The sequence below is a fragment of the Thermobia domestica genome, chromosome 1 (assembly GCF_964235325.1).
Source record: "Thermobia domestica chromosome 1, izTheDome1.hap1.1, whole genome shotgun sequence".
Classification (NCBI taxonomy): Eukaryota; Metazoa; Arthropoda; class Insecta; order Zygentoma; family Lepismatidae; genus Thermobia; species Thermobia domestica.
In genome coordinates, this window is record NC_137454.1 from 46533643 (window position 1) to 46549679 (window position 16037).

The following is a 16037-nucleotide window of genomic DNA, read 5'->3' on the forward strand; positions in this document are numbered from 1 at the left end:
GACCAGCAATTCAACAAAGTAAGTCGGGTTGCAAACAATCAAGGGGTAAGGCAACTTTTCATCCAGTTTTTTTTTTTCAAGTAATTTAACGCTAGTGATGGATGATTAGATATTGTCGATTTCATGGGTGTTTACCTGCCGGCCATGCTCAACATTTGCCAGAATATCATGCATTTTTTCTGTGATTGGTCGCTCACTGCAAGAAGCATCTTAGAGATCGAAATTTCCAGAACCAAAGCAACTATTTTACTGGCTTTTTTGCCTATGTTTACTGTTTGAAGTGACTAAGTATCCACAGCCTTCTAAAAAAAACCTATAGAGAGTCACGATGGCCGTTGATAGAGGCTTTCATCTTGTTTCAGGAGTCAGACATTTGATCCCAGATCACGTGGATACGTCACAATGTTGAGAAAGAGAGAGGAGGGAGAAAGATTCAAATATGGGGACTGAAAGGGATACATTCAAGTATGCAAACTTAAAATTGGAGAAAAAAAATAATCGGACAGCATCCATGTTCTGAGGAAAATTGTGATTTTCCGAAACATAATAAGCATCATAGGTTCTCAGTAAAATCTGAGCATTACACACTCAGTTATCGAATTAAGGTTGACAATTCCTTTAACTCTTTTCAAGTGTCAGATGATTGCGCAGTGAGGGAAAGATCTTAACATATGGAGAACGAAAATATCTACAACTTTCGAAAACGGGTTTCGAACCAAGAGCCTTTCGTTGAAAAAAATCTACGACGATAACCACTCACTCATGAGAAAGTTTTCAAACTCATCCCATGATGCGACAAGTGTCCCAACCAATATGGAGACTTTGTCCAAAAAAAAAAAAAAAAAACCTAATGTATGTATAATCTGTTGGCTGTATTGCTTGTATGAAATAATATATACACATTTCAGTGCAGGCTTTGTAACATTACTTTCTGATTACTCTTCGTATATTTTTCATTCCGCATTTCGCAAAATGGAAATAACGGAAAAATACTTTGCTCAAGACCTCATCGCTATCTGGCCGCAAGATCATCAACCTTTGTGACCTAATTGGCTAATGAATTCGGCTGTTAACCAAAAGATTCTCAGAGTGACAAGAGTGTTTATGTATGCATCAGTAGTTTTATGTATGCATCAGTAGTTTTAAAGCGGCATCGTATTGCAGTTTGCTACAAGAATCATAAAATTGCTATGCAAGAAAAAAAAGAAAAAAATGCATCGAACAATGCTATGCATCTATGATCATTAATTATTAACCAAAATTAAATTTTCTTTCTTTCTTTTACTTTGCAAGAAAACAGCACAGTATAGTTCCCCCTTCATGATAGAACGGTTCTCTTTTGATCTCATAGTTGTGATAAATATCCTCTCGAAATCCCAAACTTTTCCCTTGAGTTGTCTTTTTGTTTCTCATCACCAATCTACTATGAACCAGACACTTTATTACTGGAGAGTTGGCCGTAGAATTGACAGCGAGGGTAGCATGTGTAGTTTGACATTTTATAGCATATGTAAATAAAACGTATGATGAGTTTTCGAAATCCAAAACCTCAACGCACTTTCGGAAACACTTGAATTCAACAGCACGCCCACTTTTGTCCTATTGTTTCATTTTTTGTTCAGTAAAATGTTCATGATACATCTGCAAGTTCTTTTATAGCATTGGGACAGAACTATTCTTTTGCTCTTGTTTTTCATTGAATAGGCGAAAGATAGGAAGTGTTCTGTTTTACAACTTTGGAAATAATGGAAAAGCAAACTTGATTCAGGCATTATTTGGCTACAATACAAAAGTTGATTCAGTTGTATTGACCCGGATTTGCATGTGTCTCTTACCTAGTAAATGTCGGTTGTTATCGATCTGCAAACCACATTTACTGACTATCGAAGGCATCAAAGTTTCCATTGTAGCAGATTGAGTTCAGCTGGACCATGGGTACTGGATCCTACTTTTCTTTACAGGCTCTTCATATGCCGGAGATGGTATGGACCCGACAATGGGATAGGCAACGCTTAAGGAATTCGAAAGTACAATAGTTCATTGGAAAGGCACTGGGCTTATGATAGAGATGTCAGAGAAAGGAATTCCCTTTTCCATACTGTGATAGACTCATGAGTTCCAGCTGAATAGACATGCTCGAGAATATTGGTCAAATGTTGTCTGGTATATTCAGCAGCTCAGCGGCTTTAGTTGAACGGGCATGTTTGCACATACAGGGTGGCCCAAAATTAGGTATACACCCCTGCATTCATCAAGTATAACACTCTACTTTATGGGTTTATTTACTTCGGCTCTTCCGAGCTTAAGATGTAAGTAAAAACACATTAAGAACGAATAATAAAGAAACTAAGTCCAACTGATGGATAACAACAAGAAATGATATAAAATGCAATGAGCTGATCAGTACGGTACTGTATATCTACTTCTGGGCCACCCTGTATAAGCCAGACGCTGGCTAATTTGCTCGTCTGAAGCAGCAAATCTAATTGAATTGGCATGCTCTTTCATATTAGTGAGACCCTGGCTAGTATGTGCAGGAGATTCAGCAGCTCTGATCTTACGAACATACTCTCGTGTATGTGTTAACCGAAGTTGTTTTTCTTCTTCACTTTCTCCAGCGAGAGATGATGCCTTTTTTGGTTAGGTATTTTATTTTCCCTTAAATTATCAATTCGACGGGCACTTTTGTTTTTCCCCCTAACGCCATATATTACAAGAGTAGATACGTAAGATAAGTATTACTTCTTCATAACATTGAACGGTATATATATTCATGTTTGCACATATGTGCACATATTGTGTATAAAATTGTGTTTGCACATATATATGAAACAGACTCACTGTAAGAGGTTCCTTACTATCTACTTAATAGAGTCACTGAAGAATAATAATAACAATAATCCAAAAGTGTACTAAAGTAATCATGCTACCATAGATATTTACAGAATCTAACCTACGTTTTCTAAAATATACGCGTTTGGAAAAGTAACTAAACAGGAAAAAATAGTGTTATACTGCTATTTACGAAATTTCTAGATTTCAGAACAATACTTGGGATTGTACTGCAATATATATGTTCTGTTTCACCGTGTCAAACCTAAAATAATCCTATCTACAAAAATTAAGTTGACCGCGAATTACTAAATTAATAACATAAAAATGGAACGAAAGTCCAAATTATGATAGCACTTTTTCAAGGCTGATCAATGTTTACTTACCTATCTATTATCCTAAAAGCATATAACCTAACAGAAAAAAAAAAAATGAAAAGAAAAGAAAGTAAGAAATAAAGAAACTATATGTGAAAAGAAACTTGAATCCTTCCCTATGAATTCAACGTATTACCTACGCTACAAAATTGTGTGAAGTTCATATGCAAGCTCAATATAGTATGATTCTGGAAATAATATAACAAAATTGCCCGCTTTCAATCACGTGTAACCTTAACTGTGTGACCGATCGGCTTGTTCACTCGTTTACCTTCGGGTGTTCTCGGCAAAATTAGTCTTCAGGCGTGCAGTCGCATTGCTGCGCTTCCTTTGTTGCGGACGATTGTGCCACAAGGTGTGTATGATTAGGTTCGGCGCGGTTGGTATTCGTTACGGTATATCCAAGGATGTTATAAAATAGAGGATCTGCCCATAGAACGAAATCGTGAAGCAATACGTCACAACTTCGCCACACCTACTTTGCCCACTCCGTGCCACTAAAATTGCAATGTTTCCAGCCAACAATCATGGCAGAAACGAGAGTAACCAATCAGACGTGCTGGCTCGGTTATTTTTTTGGCTTCGTTGAGTTCATATGATGAAGATACTTACGAGTAGATCCTCTATTTTATAACATCATTGGGTATATCCAATGAGAATAATTTGTTTTCCTCCCTAGCCCCATATAGTACAAAAACAGATATTCAAGATTCATGTTGATAAGTACTTAGTACTTGGTATCATTAATTCATGTCACAAAAAATTTGAAAAGAGAAATACCAAACGAAGCCACCTTAAATACGCATTGGACTACCTACCATTCTAAAGTTAATTTCTGCAGTTTGGGATTAGTTCAGTTTTAGCGTAGTGAATGGTATTTATTTGTGGCAAATTTGGGTATCTATTTGGTTTGGCGACGACTTCGAAATAAGATATACTTATGTATTGTAGTAAAAACTTAAGTATTGTTTTGTAATCTAGAAATTTGTTAAATAGCAGTACAGACAATTGTAGTTAACAACATTATGATTTTGCTTTTGTGAATGATTTTTTTTCCCAGAAGGTTTGTTTTTCTTTTTAAAAAAAATGGGTTATTTTCTCATTATTAATCTGTTCCACCTAACTAATTTTCTCTTTTTCCTCCCACACTAATCAAAAGCATGATTATCAAAGCGTTAACGAAAGTTCTTGTCAACGAACCTCATGAATAATTACTATGTTTGTTTATACGAAGGCAGTGACACAAATAACCAAAATGTGGTTCCGCCTATGTTTACTTAACTTCTGCCAATTTATCATTAATTTTCACTACAATGATTTCTCGTTAATTCAAAACAATGAATCTCAAATTGCTAGCATATTGCACTTAACATGGTCAGTGATTTTGTATACATGACTTTGGTTTCCGTTAGTAATGATGATGCAAGCCTATCAATAAAGTAACTACTCAATATAGTTTCAGAGTGTGTACACAATGAACTTTCTGGCCGCAAAAGATCGAAATCATTGTTGTTAAAATCAAATACCTAATATCAGGTATTTGATATCTAAAATCAGATACCTAAAAATCAAATACCTAATACACAACCAGAAGTAAAAGGGGATCTGGAAAAGCAGGGGGATGCATGACATCACGCTGTCCCATGTGCCTATCTTTGCCATTGTAATTTTTAGGAAGTGGGAGGATGCCATTAATATTTTCGGGAATTGGGGAAACGACGTCCCCCCTCATTCCCCGTCACTTTTACCCCTAAACAGGACCGTAAAAACTATTCATACACGTATTGCAGATACAGTAATAAAGCGGTTGTAGAACTGTTTACTTTAACACCCATTGATTGAATTTTCTTAGTTTAAGAATCTGATCAATACTAAACAACAATTGTCTCACTAATCTCTATATTTCTATTGTAATGAAATATTTTTTGTTTTATGCAAGCTTCAAAATCACTCTGGTTATTTTTCATAATTTTTTACCACAGAAAAGATAACCTTCTCCGGGGTTTTATGTGCTACAATGTATATATAATTTTCTTTAATTCCATCCAAATTACGTGAATGCTTAGAAGGTGTGAAAGATGTGATTATAAAGTATTATTAAGTAAGCCCTTTCATTTAATTTAATTCAATTCTTCTTCACCAGGGCCGTGCCGTGGGGGGGCGAGCGAGGCGACGGCCCTGGGAGCCGAAGTAAGGAGGGCGAAAAATTCGGGAGAAAAAAAGGAAAAAGATACGAAAGATTGTTTGGAATATATGTATGGGGGCGCCGTCGTATACTCTCGCCCCGGGCGCTGATTTTCCACAGCACGGCCCTGTTCTTCACTGACCTGTCACTTAATTGCCTACACTCACACAATATATGAGGTATTATCAAAAAGAATGGTGACTAGTTGCACAACGCCACCAATCGATGTTTTATCCATTTCAACTCCTAATATTTAGGATTATTCTTATATGTACGGGACGAAAAATGGATGGTGTTTCTAGATGTTAAACCACTTAGATGAATACGCTATTTCTTTCGTTGATCGGTTATTTAAGTGGTACGAAGTTGTATAGAATTTTCGGGCAGTTGATGAATACTGAAGTTCATATATTATAATGAATCTCAAGCCAGAACATGCAATAGGCCTATTGATATTATAATATATAACTAAGTTGGAAGTTAGTAAAAATACTAGTACTACTTTTAATAATAATATAGCAAACTTTCAGTTAACAGACCGCTGCGGGATGGGGCCTTGTTGGGTAACAAAAGAGTCGGTTAAAACGAAAATTACCATTTTATACCCCTTATATTGTAGCATCTCCATCGTTAGGTTTACACTCAATAAGTTTAATTTACCAAAACTAAAAAAAAATCGATCACACGCTGTTTCAATGACACGCAGCTGAACAAAATGCTATACGTTGAATAAGGTTTGTGTCACTTGACCTGTGTGATGAAGAATGCTATTCCTGAAGAACTTATGGCTAAGGTACGCTCGGTATTTAGCATTCCAGTAGTTCTGCTCACATTTGTATTTTTACAAACCTGGATGTTACACGTTGACGTTAAATTAAAATGAAATCACAATTGTTCGTTTTGAAAGCATGTCTTAATCAATTACGTGCATTCCAGGGAGAGATTAGGGATCGAAAGAGAATAGGAGTTTCAAAATATCCCTCCAGAATACATTTGTCTTCTATGTTTAACAGATTTATTGTTGAAGTCTTTTAGATCAAAGGAATATAAAATCTCCAACACATTTTATAATGTGTTATTATCAATCTATTGCGATGAAATAGTGTCGCATGAGTCCAGATTCTCTATTCTATAACAGTCCTTACTTGATCTTTTTCTATTCCTATTTCTTTCCTTTTAAAAAAAAAAAAATAAAACGTGTTTATTTAGTATCATTTAAGTTTTAGTTACAGTTTGTAAAAAAAAAGTTTTGCAAATGAGTAGTCTTTGGTCTCAGCCCTAGTCATCAAATCCTTAGTAGATTTAGTTGTAAACACATTTTACAGTAAACAAGTGTCTTTAATAGTGTATAGCATAAAAGCTACCTTTAACTTGTCTCTTTGCTTGTTTCTATAGAAATCTCTAAAAACATTTTCCTAAAACGTACAGCAACGTATTCATTTATAACAACAATTTTGTTTGTATCACAAATGCACTCAACTCAATTTTTACACTGAATCTATCTTTTTTATTTTTGTAATTTTTAGTACGAAAAATGATACCGTAAACTGGGGTTACTAGGAAAATCTGAGACTATTTTGGAAAAGTGATTCTTTTTGTTATATAGTATAATAATGAGAGAACTATGGCAAACATGTTATTTTCTTTCAGACTAATGAAAAGTAGACACCTAAAAGAGGCAATATGGGTGGTCACAAACGCTGTGCCTTATTTACAGACTTGTATAAAAATTCTCACAGCAATTGATAATTTTTTGTGTTTTATCAATTTTCTGTAAATTGTCCCTGTGTTTCCGTAATGAAAAGTAATTTTTAACTGGTTGTGTTAAATATAATTGATTTTAGAAGTTTCCTAATGAGACAAATTAGTTTTACATTTACATTTCCTTTTTGGGACAACCTATGGCCATGTTTCTGTTTCCTTCCTTTTTTCTACTAAAAAAGATTATATTGGTCAGGGGATAGATAACGATGGCATTATTGAAATTTTGCCTGAATCTACCTAAACCACAGAGAACAAGTTGTTTCCCATATGATTTTGCAGCAAAGAATTTCAATATGTAAATCTCTACCAGTAGGGCTGTGTTACATTATTATTATAACATTAACATATGATATTTTTGGAAAGAGTTAACATAAACGTACATTTCTAAAAATGGTACCAGGTAATTTTGTAAACCAATGTAAGGCAATAACTGATCTGATATATACATAAACTTCATAAAATTATATAGGACATGTTTTAGTGTCTTAAAGAAGCCTTAAGAGCTTATGCGTAAATTGGCATTTACGAAAATATCCACTGCATATTGCGAAAAAAATTAAATGGTTCTGTAGGCCTTCAGAAAGGGAAGCTTACCACTATAGTTATTTTAAATTGATTCAACAATTTATTATGTTTAACTAAAAACGTTGTGCAAAAGAAGTCTCTTTTTTATTTAAAACAACCTAGGAACATATTACTATGAAAGAAACAGAGGCATGTTGTATATCAACTTCTCAGGAAAGTATGGTCTTGCAAGTGATTCCTTCCAAACAGCCCCAGCTTTCACACAACTCTTAATACTGGGAAAAGATATATATTTTCCCAGTAGTCCCCAAAGCGGGGCTACTTGCAAACAGCACATTCTGGCTGCTGGGAAGCTTCTAACTAACTAACTAACTAACTCTATGGCCTATGAAACTCGGAGGTGCAATGCAGCGTTCACTAAAGCTCTGCACTGACTTCTATCCTTAGCTAACTGCATCTAGTTTCTACTTTGTATTCCAATCTCTGCGAGATCCATCTTAATATTGTCCTTCCATTTGCGCCTAGGTCTTTCTAATGATCGTTTTCCGATTAGTCTTCCACTCAAGCCTTTGAAAGCGTTTCTACTTTATTCCATTCCAGCTACATGACCCGCCCACCTAAGTCTCCTAGACTTGACGACCCTAACAAAGTTGGGTAAACCGTATAAATTATGTAGTTCTTCGTTATGAAGTTTCCGCCATTCCCCCATTGACGTTCCTCTTGGATCCGAATATTGTCTCAGGATCCTGTTCTCAAATACTTTCAGTCTATGTTCTTCCCCCAGTGTAAGCGACCATGTTTCGCAACCATACAGAACAACAGGCATGATTATCGTTTTATATACTTTATGCTTCAAATTCCTCGATAGAATAGGCGACGACAAGAGATTTTGAACCGAATAGTAACACGAATTCCCTGCTTTTAGTCGACATTTAATTTCTTTGTGAATATGATTTTCGTCTGTTAATACTGATCCTAGATATTTGAAATTATCCACTTTAACACAAGTATTTTTTAATATTTTAACGCATCCATAATTTGCTGTATTACGGTTCTGATGCACTTCCATGTATTTAGTTTTCTCTGCATTTACTTCTAAACCCATGTTCCTGCAAGCGTTTAATAAGATCTCTGCATTTCTTTCTATTGTTCTCCTATTATCCCTTATTAAATTTACATCATCAGCATGTGCCATAACCTGGTCATTACCGTTGAACTCTAGGCCCTAATTGCTATCTTTGTTTTTCCTTATAAGGTATTCCAGAACAAAGTTAAATAATAGTGGCGACAACGCATCTCCTTGTTTCAGGCCATTCTCAATGTGAAAGGTCGGTGACAATAATTTTCCTACCCGGACTTTACTTTGGGATTCATTTAAACATATCTTAATTAATCTAATTAGCTTTCTCGGTATTCCAAGTTCTGTAAGAACGTTGTATAATGTTTCTCTCCTAACCGTGTCGTGCGCCTTTCTAAAATCAATAAATAGTTGATGTACCGGGAAATTGTATTCCCACTTTTTTCGAATATTTGGCGAATGGTAAACATTTGGTCGATAGTTGATCGATTTCGTCTAAATACGCACTGACAATCTCCAGTAAGTTCATCTGTGTATGGGGTTAATCTTACTAATAGAATATTTGAAAGGATTTTATAAGATGTTGACAAAAGAGAAATGCTTCGATAATTATTACAGTCAGTTTTGTCGCCTTTCGTGTGAACTGGAACAATGATTGATTCTTTTCACTCTTGTGGCAATTCTTCCTTGTTCCAGATGAGGAGAATGAGTTTGTGTATCTTGTTCTATAATTTTTCACCTCCAGCTAAAATTAACTCAGCCGGAATTTCATCTACACCCGGAGATTTGTGTTTCTTTAATTTCTTTATAGCGGTTTCTATTTCTATTCGCTTGGGTTCTGGAATATACGGTTCTTTGGTGTGTATCTCCTTTTCTCCGCGCAAACTACTTTTTGGTTTCGTGTTAAGCAAATCGTCAAAGAAATCTTTCCATCTATTTAAGATGCCAGCCATATCAATAAAAGATAGCCATTCTTAAATTCGCTGATCCCCTTATACATGTCCCGGATGTTTTTAATTTTACTATTATCTTCAAGTTCCTTAATTTTAGCTTTGAGAAAATGCGTTTCTTTGTTCTAAAACTTTGGAAGTTTCCCGCATGATATCTAGAAATTTTGTGTAGTTATTTCATTCGGATTTTGTAGCCAGCGTAATTTTGCCTGTTTATCTTCTTTGTTAGTTTAATGCATTCCTGGTTGAACCATGGTTTGTTCCTACGTATTTCTGCGAGTCCCAATTTTTCTATTGCTGAAATTTTAATGTTATCTCTAATGTTAATCCAGGTATCCTCAACACTATTGCACTCCGAATCTTCTAAAGCCGAGAATCTATTCGTAACTTCAATCTGGTATTCCTCTCTTACCTGGCTCTTTTCTAATTTCTTTAAATTCAATCTCTCCCTTTCGGACATTGAATATTACCTTTATTCAACGATAATCTTTCTCGTATTATCACTGCTACCAGATAGTGATGAGTGTCACAATCAGCCCGTCTAAACGACCGGACATCAATTATGCTAGATTGTCTTCTTCTATCTACTAAAACGTGATCAATTTGATTATGTGTTTTTCCGTCTGGTGATGTCCAAGTGTATTTATGAACGTCGCAATGTGGGAATTTTGTACTCTTCACGATAAGATTTTTGGATGTTGCAAAGTTCACGAGTTTAACACCGTTGTCATTACTTTCCTTATGCAGACTTTCGTTCCCTATAATCGGTTTGAAAATATCCTCTCGTCCTACCTTCGCATTGAAATCCCCTAATAGAATTTCCATATGGTATCGCGGGAGTTGGTCAAATATCCGTTCCACTTCTTCGTAAAAACTGTCTTTTATATCGTCATCCTTATCTTCAGTTGGGCATGTACATTTAAAACAATAATATCACACCAATGTCCCTTAAGAGTAATAAAAGACAGTCTGTCAGTAACAAATTCAACCCGTTTAATTGCTGGTAATATTCGTTTGTGAGAAGAGAAGAGAAGAGAAACAGGCAAAATTACGGTGGCTACAAAATACGAATGAAATAACTACACAACATTTCGCAGATATCAGGCGGGAAACTTCCAAAACTTTTAGAACAAAGAAATGCGATTTTTTGAAAGCTAAAATTAAGGAACTTGAAGATAATAGTAAAAATAAAAATATTCGAGACATGTATAAGGGGATCAGCGAATTTTAGAAAGGCTATCAACCTCGTGCTTATATATTAAAGAAATCTGGCGAAACAGTTCTCACTGATACGGATAGCCTCTTAAATAGATGGAAAGATTTCTTTGACGATTTGCTGAACATGCAGCCAAAACTAACGTGCGTGGAGAAAAGGAGATACCACCACACCGCAGAACCGTAGAACCGTATACACCGCAGAACCGTATATTCCAGAACCCAATCAAATAGAAGTGGAAGGCGCTATAAACCAATTAAAGAAACACAAATCTCCGGGTATAGATGAAATTCCGGCTGAGTTAATTTTAGCTGGAGGCGAAAAATTGTAGAACAAGATACACAAACTCATTCTCCTTATCTGGAACAAGGAAGAATTGTCACAAGAGTGGAAAGAATCAATCATTGTTCCAATTCACACGAAAGGCGACAAAACTGACTGTAATAATTATCGAGGCATTTCTCTTCTGTCAATACCCCATGAAATCCTTTCAAATATTCTATTAGCAAGATTGACCCATACGCAGACGAAATTATTGGAGATTATCAGTGCGGATTTAGACGAAATCGATCAACTATCGACCAAATATTTACCATTCGCCAAATACTCGAAAAAAAGTGGGAATATAATACCCCGGTACATCAACTATTTATTGATTTCGGAAAGGCTCACGACTCAGTTAGGGGAGAAACATTATACAACGTTCTTACAGAACTTATAATACCGAGAAAGCTAATTAGATTAATTAAGATATGTTTAAGTGAATCCCAAAGTAAAGTCGGGGTACAGACGGGTAACAGACGAAAATCATATTCACGATGAAATTAAATGTCGACTAAAAGCAGGGAATTCGTATTACTATTCGGTTCAAAATCTCTTGTCGTCGCGAATTCTGTCGAGGAATTTGAAGCTTAAAATATATAAAACGATAATCATGCCTGTTGTTCTGTATGGTTGCGAAACATGGTCGCTTATACTGGGGGAAGAACATAGACTGAAAGTATTTGAGAACAGGATCCTGAGACAATATTCGGATCCAAGAGGAACGTCAATGGGGAATGGCGGAAACTTCATAACGAAGAACTACATAATTTATACGGTTTACCCAACTTCGTTAGGGTCGTCAAGTTTGGGAGGCTTAGGTGGGCAGGTCATGTAACTAGAATGGAAGAAAGTAGAAACGCTTTCAAAGTCTTGACTGGAAGACCCATAGGGAAACGACCATTAGGAAGACCTAGGCGTAGATGGGAGGATAATACTAAGATGGATCTCGCAGAGATAGGAATACAAAGTAGAAACTGGATCCAATTAGCTAAGGATAGAAGTCAGTGGAGAGCTTTTGTGAACGCGGCACTGAACCTCCGGGTTCCATAGGCCATAGAGTTAGTTAGTTAGTTAATATTCGTTTGTGAACGAAAAATCCTGTTCCTATCTGGTGATTTTATTTGCTTCCCCGTAAAAGAACATAAAATTTCCAGAATTCACAGATCCATTTCTTTCCCATTTAACTTCCTGAACTCGTACTAGGCCCATCCTGTATTTCTCTAACTCACTCGTTTCGGGTTTTAACGCACGTACCCTATAAAGACTTCTAATATTCTATGTTCCAAATCTCATGTCCATTTTCGTTTGCTGAGGTAGTGCCAAGTTATCAGTCCTGGTCCGAGGCTTTGTGAATATTTCTGAACAAGTGATTTTTTTTTTTAACAGGATGAGGATGTTAGCCTTACCCAAACCCCCCAGTATCAGTAAAATTTTGTTATGACTGGACGGAAAGGTAACATAAACTAAGGTCTAGAAACATCACAAGAAGAAGGAAAATTAAGTGCAATAAATCTGGAGTTGAGAATTAAAGTAGTATAAAGCATAAAATATTAATTTCACAGGAGAAGCGAAAAAGTGTTCCCAAAACAATATTTTGTTGAATTACGTCGAAAGTTTATTGACGGGAAAATTTTCACTTCCTGCTTTCCAGTTGTCCACATCTCAAAACTTTCCTAGTATCCCTCGTACTAATGTAAGTAAGAAAAAAATATGATAACTCAATTTCGGCCAAAAAGTGACTTGGTATAGCTTTCCTCTCAGCCCAGAAATAACAAAGGGTAATATGGAAAAGAAAAAAACTTTCTAAGTAGCCCTAGTTTACACCAATTTATTAGCATGGGCTACTTACGGAGACGACATAAAATTCATAATTTATAGTTGAATTATATTTTTAAGAAAATAAATGTTAGGAAAGAGTAATAATTTCTTTATGAACAAAATACTCTTCACTCCTTCACTTGGTTGATGAAATCTGTGATTCAAAACTGGCCTCAAGTATAAACCACAAAAATAAATTTAAACTAGTCAGAAGAATAAGTACCAGTGAGAAAAGTGGATAGTAAAAGCAACTTTTTATAATATATATTACTTGAACATATGATGATTGCCCTTCAAGAAATGTGTGTGCATGTATATATATATATATATATATATATATATATATATATATATATATATATATATATATATATATATATATATGTGTGTGTGTGTGTGTGTGTGTGTGTGTATGTTTTGTAGCCAGTTTGTGGCTAACTTCACAACATTGTTTAAAGAACAAGTGACTCTGACATATTGAATTAACTCTCAAGTTGTGTATAGTTTTGAAACTAAAAACTAACTTTTTTAAAAAAATAAGTATTGTAGCTTTTATTTCTCTCTACACCACACAAGAGCTGGAAGCTTTAAAATGGAATTTTCTTTTTTCCATTAAGGAGAGGAAAAATATAATATTTCTCTATCTTTTATATGGCTTGGTTATTTTTGTATCTCTCGTGTTCCAGAGCTCACATCTAAAACAACTTTGAGAAAGACAATATATACAATACTATAACTATAACAACTTATTATAATTAGTGAATTTATCCACTACCAAAAAGTCGAATTTAATCGATTTTTAGCAATTCTCTATTATAAATGTAAACTTTATTTATAGATTAATCAACAGTTGTAACTTTCAAAAGAGTAAATGTGAACTATATTGGTCCTGAAGTTTTGTCCTGGTAGATAGTGAACTCTACAAAAAAGTGAAAGATTATTTCAAGATTATAAGTTTCCTATTGTTTGGATTATCTCCAAAACAAACAAACAATTAATGGTTTAAAAGACATATTTCACAAATTCTTGTTCTAAATAGCAATTAGGGATTTGTTTTACAAAAAAAGGACTTAGACAATACCCCACTTTTATGGCCAATAACTAGAAATATAAAGACTGTGCGTGCACATAATACTCATGGATAATAATCAAGGTATATCTTCATATCATGACCGGTGGAGATTGGAAGAGCTCTCTAAATCAAGTACGGTATATACTGTTCTTATGATTGATTTTTTTAAAAGTAAAAATCAAATATTTTCAGTACAGTAGGTCATCATGGTTCTAATATTTGACATAGAAAATATATTAGATAAAGTATATCATTAACATCCAATATACGAACTTCATAACTTTCAACTTCATACTTCAATTAATACGAATGATTTGTAACTTTACAACAAACAAAATCCATATATTCAGATAAATGTACGCTGTTGATCAAGTTTTTTTTCTCAATTATGGAGTTCTCCAAGGATCTGTTTTGTCGCCACTCCCGCAAATCATTTCCCCAGTAATATTTCTAAGTTAATGGACAATGCCTACTACTTTCTATTTATGGTAATTAATACTGCCATATACGTTAGTATGGCAAATAATACTGCCATACTATTATATGTGAAAATTTTCGAAATAGGAATTAGTAGTACTTGTCTATAGTGTGTGATATGGGCATTTTTTATGATGATGCAACTTTTAGTGTCTTGACACTAACTTTCTGAAAACACAATCATTTTCCGTTCTTCCACCAAAACAGTTTCATCAAAATCATCTTATATGTCTTATTGAAGGGAATCGTATGGAATGAGTAAATATGGTTGGATTTAAAAATAAAATGAATTCATAAAGTTTAACGTTAATGCCGGTTAGGCTAAAAGAGACTGTGATGATGAGAATGAATGAAGGAAGAGGAGGGAACGGGATAACCCCGAGAAAACCCTCGCCCACGATGTTTCTCCTCCTTGGAGCGAGCTGGGACCAGAGCGAGCTGGTGCAATGACCAGATGCACCAGAGGCGACGGCTCTACCGTTGAGCCACCGTTAGTTGGTTTTAAGAAGTTACACTATCTTACTTCCTATATTGGCGAATTAAGTTCCGAATCATTTGGGTTTGAGTTCCGAGTGACTTAAACTCATTAGAAGTTGTGAAATATCTTTCTATTAAATTGTATTCATTTGAATTTCCATGGCCTAACTATAAAATGCGGTATTTCAAAGTACATTATTGTATATATCTTCTATTTTCATAGAGTATAGCTCGAAATATAACGATCTAATAGAGTTACTAGTGGACAAATAGCTCAAGACATATATCCTAAGTAGTTTATCGTACAATTAAGACATAGATATATTGATGCTAGAAGGATCTTCTGCGTTAGTACAAGTGGACCACAGTCAAGCAAAATATGTCAATACACAACTTTGTATAAGTTACATTAAGGTCCGAAAGTGAAAACTATTGTGCAATTACTATTTTTTTAGCCAGGCACTGATCAAATCATGTTACACAAATGGTTGCAACTTTATGATGACGGATTCCAATTCAAATCAATGTGCGAACTACTGTAGATAGTGGATGTGATATATATATTCATGAGTATCCTTGAAATGTCAAAATTTTAAATTACACATGACCTGATCTATGTTTTGACATATATTCAAGAAAAAGGGTGTAGGAAACATTAATTGTAATAATTTAAATTTTAGTTCTAGTTCCGTAGAGGTCATAATTATTTATGATTATTCATGTTAGTCACTATATTCTTGCAACACTTGTTTCTACCTATATATTCTTCTATCTTGTATTTCTGTAAGTAAGAAAAAGGTTAATTCTGCTGAAGTAGAGTTATGTACCTTCCGTAACAATAAACGGAATAGAAATGCACAACCTAATACTAAAGTAGAAAGTAATTAGCCTTTATAACAAGAATACTCAAAATTACAAACAATGAACACTATAAAATTGAAA